The sequence below is a fragment of the Coturnix japonica genome, chromosome 4 (genome assembly GCF_001577835.2).
Source record: "Coturnix japonica isolate 7356 chromosome 4, Coturnix japonica 2.1, whole genome shotgun sequence".
Lineage (NCBI taxonomy): Eukaryota > Metazoa > Chordata > Aves > Galliformes > Phasianidae > Coturnix > Coturnix japonica.
This window is the reverse complement of record NC_029519.1, coordinates 63683160-63693183: the sequence shown is the minus strand read 5'-3', so window position 1 is coordinate 63693183 and position 10024 is coordinate 63683160.

Sequence of the window (10024 nt, the reverse complement as noted above, 5' to 3'; positions counted from 1 at the left end):
CATTTCCAGTTAATCTATTCTGATGCCCTGTTTCCTCACTTTTTCCACCATTGCACAAGAGGTCTATAACCATACCTGGAACAAGCAACCACCAGACTTGAAAAATTCCACAGCATTTCATGATTTCTTTTCCCATAGTCATCGTCCCTAAAATGTCAGAATTTATGCAATGCTAAATCATACTAACTTGACATACCATCCATGCAGAATAAAGAATAAATGAAACATTTCAGTTTCAATTATGTGGTGACTATCAAGAAATACTGACTTTTAGGAGTTGACCAGTGTGCCTAGTTACTCAGCTTTCCAAAACTGAGTTAATGCTAGTGTTACCAGAAGAATGATTGCATTTGTTGAATTTTATGGCCTAAGGCTCGAAATCTCTACCAGTTCCTGTTATAGTTTATTCTAAATGTAGCCAATACATATTATATTTTCGAACAGAATTTTCCACTTAATGACCTTGGCTGCTTGTAGAAATAGACTTTCAATGAGATGTGGCATCATAGTTATGAATTTTCTGGGTAAAATATATTTAATAAATATGCAAATGGTTCTATCTTCCACAGTGGAAAATTATATTTAAAAATAACTAAAATTGACTTTAGGCTTCTATTTTCTACAAAAGAAAAAGTGGGTGCTTGTATACATATGCACAAACAAAATAAGGTTGAGTTATGCAATTTCTATACTAATTAAATAAATTTCTATGTCAATAACATGACTTTTTTTTTCCTTTAGTAGTTCACACATTAAGAAATTCAAAAAAATTTATGCATTCTCCTGGAAAGATATATATGTTGTATTTATGCATATATAAGTATATGTATATCTAAAAATACACACACACACACCTTGCAGTGAAGCCAACTTAAAAAAAAAAAAAAAAAGAGAGAGAGAGAGAGAAAGTTTTGCCAATTGTATTGTACCTTAAGGTACTCAGTGTATTTCAGTCATATTGGAGTTATTTTCACTTCAGACACTAGTTAAGAATCTCAAACTAAAGTTTCAAACAAAAAGGCCAGTCATTACCCCATCACTACTCTGAATGTGTCAAATGCAGAGAATCTGGCTCTCCATATTGCAAGTAACAGCCTCCCCACATCTTCTCTAAATACTCTGTTTCTAATTACTTCACTTGTGTAATGTGAAGCAGAAATAAGTGTTCATGTTTAGGCATTAGGCTGAGAGCTGGGGATCAGGAACCCATCCTTGTTCTGCCAGAAATAACCTTAGGTGAGTCATTTTGTGTCTTCCAAAATAATGGAATTAATAATGTTCCTCTCCACACAAAAAGATTATTTTAAGGGGTTATATTAAGTATTCATAGATATTCATTTATAAGAATAACTTATGTGACCTATACACAATTTTTTCTTTCTAATTCACTATTCAGATGTAGTTAAAGCCAGCGGTCAGTCACTACGCTTAGAGATTCAGGCAGCAGAAAAGTGAGTTGCATAATTTATATTATGGAAAAAATCCAAAATATGCTTATTTAGAAATGAATTTTCTTAAGTAAATGAAAAAAATAAAGTAATAGAGGAAATACTGATAAAATAACAATCACAAATAGATTGATGGTGTATAGCATATACCAGCAATTCATATTTCAGACACTAATATGTAGGTCACTCTGAAACTAATGCCTCTTACTTCCTTCCATGGAAACAACAATGGATACTAGGAGCACAGTAACACTGCTTGCTAGAGCAAATTTCCAGCTATAAAAGACCATTTTTCAATATAATAACCACCATTAGCTGTGCATTTTTGCCAGTGATGAACAAGAGCCTGCATGCCATGCTCATGAAAATCTGCACTAGCAGAAGTGACCCACTGTCATTTTTTCATTAGCTTATTCATGCAAATCATCAGATATTGATTAGGGAACTGTGTATGGAGCTGAATTTCAATGAATTGGAAACAATGGCAGAAACACTGGAATACTGCAAAATTTATGCCAGGTGTATCCCATGAACAGGAACAGAAAGATTACCATAAGCACATTTGTCAGGACCTACTGAACTGACTGAAGCTGATGGTTTCCTGAATTGTATCATTATCAATGATGAGACAGACTATCACCACTATGAGGCAAAGTCAAAACAGGAGTTCAGTGAGTGAGAAGATGTGAATTTCTCATCAAAGAAAAACTTCAAGATGCAGCCCTCAACAGGTAAAGGGATGTACACTGTCTTTTGGTATAGGAAAGAGGTGATCCTTCTGGATTTCCTGGATTTCCAACCACTGGATCACAATGCTGAATTTGCTGAAGGCTCAACCTCCCAGAGCAAGGCCAGAAAATACAACATTCCTATTGCAGCACAATAATGCCAGGCCTCATACTAGTCTGAAGCAATTGTGGCTGGACTTTCATGCCATACCCATTGTATAGTCCAGATTTTGTGCCTTCTAATTTCCCTCTGTCTGGGTTAATGAAAGGTGGACTGCATGTACAACATTTTCCTAGCAATTATGCCATTATAGTCACTGTGAAACAGTGTGCAGCCTCCACTGGTGTAGACATTTACAAGTGTGTCATACAGATTTCTGTTCTATGCTAGTGAAAACACATTGCTAATGGTGGTTGACTATACTGAAAATAGTGTTTCATAGCTGAGAATTTGTTCTATCAAATAGTGTTATTGTGCTCTTTTTATCTGTTGTAGTTTCTAAGTTTCCATGGAAATAAAGAGGAGGCATTACTTTCAGAGAAACCTCGACAAATCAACATCCTAACATAACTACCTTCCTCTTAAAACTTTAACATGAATAAATAATAATAATTATTATTATTTGTAAAATTCTGCTGTAGCTCGCTGACTGAAGTGAGTAAGAGAGTGAAGACAGAGAGGTTCCATTGCCCTGTTAGTCCACAGAGAATTGAATCTGTTACAGGAGAGTCTAATCTGACTTTGTCAGTTTTAAGGCAGAAATAGTTTTCTGAAGGTAGGGAATGGTGACAGATGTGCTGAGGTAATAGCATAACTGATAACAAAGTATGAAGTGACTACAAGGCTGATAAAGTATGAAATGATTCCTATTATCTGCTTCTGATATTCCCTTGTAACCTGAGTTTAAAGCTTATGGTATGTGGGAATATCAGCAGTAGTACAGTGCTTGAAAAGCATATATAAATTTTATTCTACAACTCCATATTTCCATGCTCTACAGACTTTTGGTGCTCTGTAACTTTTATTGCTATTAACAATAGCTTCTGTTCCACCTCACACATCTTTCTTTCTGCACCTCATCTTCAAAGGTACTTTATCCTGCGCTGTGTCCACACAGATTTGACGAATTGTTATCCACAATGTAAAAATTCAACTAAATAACATCCTACTTCAAAGAGTATTTCTCATCATTTTCTTGTTTTGGGAGATCACCATCAGGTCCATCCCAAAAACTTCCACTCTCTCTAACTGAATAATAGACTGCACTTTATGCACTAAGACAAATACTCTGCTTTCAAAGTAACAAAATGAAGTTCTCTGAACAGAGGCAGACTTTTGGAGTGGCTGATGTGATGTGTCATTGTTATGGCATGTCTGAAGAGAGTTCTTCTGGCAGTTTTCCCTGATTTTACTAGCGTGTGTGGGCAGATTTCTCACTGAAGCAGCTATACTGTCTAATGAGGTTCTTTATGCTGTAAATTGTACCTATGGAATAGTTGTGCTACCTGTCATAACCTAAGAGATGTAGTGTGTTGTTTTAATTCTTATCTGTTTTGAAATAAAAGAGGTAGGTTTTAAGTCTTTTTATCTTTCTTCTTCTGTTACTTTTTCCTGATGAAGTGTTTTGCCTACAGGATGAATATCAACTAAGAAAGTTGTTCTAAACAATATTATTAAAACGAATCAATATTACCCTTCTACTTTTTTTGTTCTTTTCTTTTAAATAACATATTTAATTAGGGACTTCTCTTTTAAGTACCATTTCTCACAAAGATTGCATTTATTTCTTTTTACTATCACCCACAGACCAAAAAAAAAAAAAAAAAAAAAAAAGTAAAAATATTTTAAAGTAGAATGTAACAAAATGATGAAAATTCATCATTCATAACCTCATTCCTAGCACTACATCTTAAGTGGCAAAGGCAGATTTAGGAAAACTTTGTAGAACCCTTTCACTCTTGTGATCATGACAAGTGACACGAGCTACAAAAGTTTGTGCTGGTTAAAAACAAGGCTAAGCACATTTAACCTCTTCTAATATTACTAGGCCACCTGTCCTGCTTTCTGTCTTCCTCCATAGGATAATATTAAGATCATCCATCCTTGCCCTTACAGTAACTATTGTTCAGTTCAGGGTCTGTCCTGGAAGCACTGAAGGAGTTAAAAGAATTTTACTCCAGGGTAACATGTAAGGAATTCTACTTACCTGTAACCTCTTCATGTCCATCAGACTATCTGAGTAAGTAAAAAAAATGTTCACATGTTCAGGTAGCACATCGTGAGGCTCAAATAACAGCATGAAATTGAGACATTTTCAGCAGTCTGCCAGGATCTGTTTGCAGATATTGTAAAGTACTCTATGGCTCAGGTCTCAGAGGAGATATTGGTTTCAAAACTGCAAGATACAAGATAATGACATAGTGCAAAAGGAAGCAAAGGAACTGCAAGAGGCTAGAAATGGTAACACACTATTGTGTTAATTCAGCTGTGGAAAAATTTTCCTTTCAATTTATCTAATTTATTCTTGTGTAGGAGTAGTAAAACTTTTCTAGAACAAATGTTTTCAAAGCAATAAAAGAAATGTAAAGGTTGTCTGTGATAGCAGAGGTCCCCAAATCAAGGAGAAATAGATTACAAATTGGTTACAGCGGGTTACAAATTGGTGACAGCAGGTATGCTATCCCAACAGTGTAGATTTAACAAATTACATTTTATGTTCACTTTTCTAAACTAAGTGCTACCACCACAAAAGAGGTAAATGAATCATCCTCATGTCCCATAGATGTTAAATTGTATCATTTAGATTGGAAATGATCCACTCTCAGTGAGTATTTTTTCGGGTCAGTGGCACTCAATTCACACGTCCTTCTGTTTTTTTGGTTTTTTTTGTTTTTTTTTGTTTGTTTGTTTGTTTTGTTTTGTTTTGTTTTACAATTCTGACAAGAATATTAGGTTGTAAGTTTATAAGCTATCTACCTTAAAAATTAATATGAAAATATAATTATGTCATTTACTAGGGAGCAAGCTTTAAATAATTTTGGCTTAGAAAAATCATTTAAATTAAGAACACAAGCATTACTTGATGCATATCTTAATTCATAATCATTATGAGGGTTGGTTTAACAGTTATGAAAATAGTTAGGCTAGAAGAAATTGAAAATTAAATCTTATCTACAGACCATACGTAGCTCAATTTCCATCAGAATTATCCTTCAAACTATCAAGCTACAAAAATAACTCTAAGGAGGTGACATGCAATTTTGTCTTATTTATGTACTAAGGTTTTTGGCTTCAATAGAATTCTATGATTCAATATGCATTAACAACTTCAAAAATTAAGGAATGATACTGCACCTTGTAGTAAGTGACTAATCTTTATACAGCTAATGAGTTGTACTCCTAATGGTATACTGTCTGGAATACTCTTACTGATGAATCATTCCCTGTTTTCACCCTGCATCTATATGAATAAAACTTCCCGTAAGGTTTTCAGAAGATGCTACCATAAAATTCTACATGCTAGATCATATTTCTTTTATTGAAACAGAAAATAAATTCAAAACAGGCAAATAAAAAGCAAATGCAGAATTCATCTCAGGATGAAAAAAATCTGGCTGATGGCCGCTCTGGAAGGACTGCTTCAGTAATGGATTGGTACTTTATTTGTTACTGTTATTCTAGATTATGAGACAACTGTTATTGGAGGTATGTTACTTTCTCTCTTAGGGAGAAAGCAGTCCCTTCCATAGGTAGGGGTCTCAAGAAGTGTTATGCTACCAGGCACAAGGAGAGGCAGCACAACTAAGCAGTTTCTAGTACAAAGAACAGTGATGCTGTGAAAACAGTGCTCAAACTGCTTTTTGTTCGCAAGCTACAATGTAGACAATCCTGCAAAATGCCAGTTATCAGAGGTAAAGGCTAATTCTTTTCTCCCTTCATCTTGTGTACTTTCACAGAAGACAGAAACGCCTTTATATAATTTTAGACTGTGCTAAAGTAGAATTGACAAACATTTCTACTTCCACTGATGCATTTACCTAAACACTTCTGTTTCAGATGTGTCTTCATATAGGTCTCAATGATAAAGGAACAAGAAATCAGGTTACTTCAGCCCTTTTTACATCACCATCACCAGTCCTGTAGAACTTTCAGAGATTTCAGGATTTTCAGAAGGATCTTCTAGCAAAGAAAAAAAGCTATTAAATAAACAGATCTTAGCAGATATGGCTGAGATTCTTCAATAGTTAAGCGCTTTTCTAGAGAATTATATGGTTGCTTAATTGTAGCTGTTACATACAAAACAATCAGATAACCATGCTAGAATTGGAAATGTTAAATTATTTAATTCTAGTCAAATAAAATGAATATCGCTTTGTTATTTTGTGAGTAGTCTTAGCTCATTCTCCATTATAACTTAAATTTTGAATCTGCCTTTCAAACAGAACACAAGGTAACTCTTAAATTACAGCCTGGGCTTTTGGTTTTTTGTTGTTGTTGTTTGTTTGTTTTGTTTTTGTTTTTGTTTTGTTTTGTTTTTAATTGTTGTTGCTGCTGTTTACCAGTTCTCAAAGCATTTGGAAAATGCATTCCAGAGGGAAATGCAATCATTTCTGCACATATTATACACTTCCTATTCACTATATTTGGCACCTATCTACTTGGTAGGCCAAAACAAATCTTATTCTCTAACATAAATATGAAAAACTGTGTAAGAGCTCTGTAAATTTTTAAAAGCATCGTTAAAGTTAATCTAGATCAGTACTCCTACTATCATATGATTCACACTAAAAATTGACTTCTTACTCTGCAATTTCAGGCTAACGTATGTTAATGTCTAGATAAGAGTGTAGTAAGAAATGTCAAAACTTATAGCAGAAACATCTCTACGTAGAATTTAATTTACCCTTCCATTTGGCATTCCAAAGAGTAGTTCTCAGAGGCAATAAATGACCATATTTTGTTTTCTTACTGTGTATTTACATTCTGAATTTGCAAAAAAGACAACTCTTAATAGAAAGATAACTAATCACAGTCAAACATTCTGTGTCTAGTTGCATTTGTGTTTATGAACATAATTTGGACCTCCTATAAGGTTTCTGAACTGTTCAGTCACTTGGGGGCAGAAGGCTTTTAGTCCTCAGTTGCATGATCACCCAGAGAGCTATCATTTCTTGAAGCCCCACAATTATATTTGCAAAAGTCTGACTATAGTCTGGCACTTAAAATAATTGGGAAGTGTGCATGACATAACTATCAGGGAAACAGAAACAGAAAGAAGTTTGACAACTGTATGTGAGGTTTATGAGTTCGTGAATCCTATAACTGCATTTTTGAAGGGTTTCTGTATATGAACTGTATGATCAGATAAGACAGTGGTAATTTCCATGTTTTACCTAAAAAATAAATTTTCACAATATACTCTAATTCTTATGAAGTAAACCAAAGAAATCTAAAAAATATAACGTATAGTATATTCAAAACTGAGCCACTTGTTCTCTCTTATTTACAGAACACAGTTAGCAGTGAGCGTCACAAAAAGGGAAGACAAAGAGAAGAGTCAGTCTTCAACTTCCCAGGAAGATCAAACACTAAAGTATTATTAAGACAACAAAGTATTACAGGGAAAAAACTGTAAAGTGAAACAGAACAACTTTCAGTCTTGATGATGAGGAATTCCAATCAGTGATCATAAAACTAGATAGAAGAACAAAGTGACAGATTTATGACAGTGTTGACAACTGCAATGCAAAAAACTTGTGAAAGACTTCACCTTTCAAAATACATATTTCTCTACAAGTTATTCCATTCAGGATAGAAATTCCATACAGAGATTCTTGATAATTTTAAAAAAGACACTAAAAATACCATAACTGCCCAAATAAGAAGAAATTATCCAAAATGAAATACCTACAAATATTAAGCTGAATATTAAAAAAATAATAGTAAAAAAAAAATGATATTCTGGTGATCTTTTGTTTATCTTATGTTAAACCCACACAAATCTCCCTACTCAGGGGAAGAAGACCAGTGTGGGTGAACTGGGAACTACTGTTGAGACTCCGTAAGAGAGTGCATGGCCTCAGGAAGCAGGGACAGGCTACTTGGGGAGATTACAAGGAAGTTGCTAAGGTACAAAGGAAGGAAGTTAGAAAGGCAAAAGCACAACTCAAATTTAGATTGGCCACTACAGTGGAAGAAGAATAAGAAATCCTTTTACAAATATATCAGTGGTAAGAGGATCAAGGGAAATGTCCACCCTTTACTTGATGCAGCAGGGAATGTGACCACTGGGGATAAGGTCACATAAGATCCTCAGTGCCTTCTTTACATCTGCCTTTAATGGGCAGACCAGTTCAGATCTGGGCACTTTATACCCTGATCTGAAAGTCTGGGATGGAACGCAAAATACACCCCAAGTGATTCAGGCAGAGACAGTTAAAGATATCCTCCTCCTTCACCTGGACTGACACAAGTACATGGGACTGGATAGGCTCCACCCTCGGGTGCTGAGGGAGCTGGCAGGGGTGATTGCTGAGCCACTCTCCAACATCTATCAGCACTCCTGGTTAACTGGAGAGATCCCGTATGATTGGAGGCTTGTTGATGCGCCTCCCATCTACAGGAAGAGCCATAAGAAGGATCCAAGGAACTACAGGCCCATCAGCCTGACCACCATACCAGGAAAAGTTATGGAACAAATCACCTTGGGTGAGATCACACAGCATGTGCATGGCATCCAGGGGATCAGGCACAGCCAGCATGGGTTCATGAAAGGCAAGTCATGCTTGGCCAACCTCATCTCCTTCTACAACTGGGTGACTAGACTGGTAGATGAAGGAAAGGCTGTTGATGTAGTCTACCTAGACTTCAGTAAAGCCTTTGGCACTGTCCCTCACAGTATTCTCCCAGGGAAGCTGGCTGCCTGTGTCCTGGACAGGTATATCCTTCTTTGGGTAAGGAACTGTCTAGAGGGCTGTGCCAAAAGGCTAATGGGTTAATGGAGTTAAGTCCAGCTGGTGACACGTTACAGGTGGTGTCCCCCAGAGATCAGTACTGGGACCCATGTTGTTTAATATCTTCACTGATGACCTAGATGAGGGGATTGAGCATACCCTCATTAAGTTTACAGATGACACCAAGTTGGGAGGCAGCACTGACCTGCCTGAAGGTAGGGAGGCCCTTCAGAGTGATCTGGATAGGCTGGATCACTGGGTTGAGGTGAATGGGATGAGGTTCAACTGGGCCAAGTGCCAAGTTCTGCACTTTGGACACAATAACCCCATACAGCACTATAGGTTTGGGGTTGAGTGGCTGGATGACTGAAGAGAAAAGGGACCTGAGGGCCCTGTTTGATGCTCAGCTGAACATGAGCCTACAGAATGCACAGGTGGCTAAGAGGGCCCATGACATCCTGGCCTGCATAAGAAATAGCATGACCAGCAGGAACAGAGAGGTAATCATCCTTCTGTGCTCAGCACTGGTGAGGCCACACCTCAGATTTTGTGTTCATTTTTGGGCTCACAAGAAAGACATTGAGGCACTGGATTGTGTCCAGAGAAGGGCAATGAAACTAGTGAAGGGTCTCTGGAGCACAAGCCTTATGAGGAGTGGCTCAGGGAGCTGGGATTGTTTAGCCTGGAGAAGAGGAGGCTCAGGAGAGACCTCACTGCACTCTACAAATTCCTGAAGGAGGTTGTGGTGAGGAGGGGTTTGGCCTCTTCTCCCAGGCAACAAACAGAACCCAAGGAAATGGCTGCAGGTTGTACCAGAAGAGGCTTAAATTTAGATAAGAAAGAACTTTTTCTCTCAGAGAGTGGTCAGGCACTGGAATGGCCTGCCCAGAGACG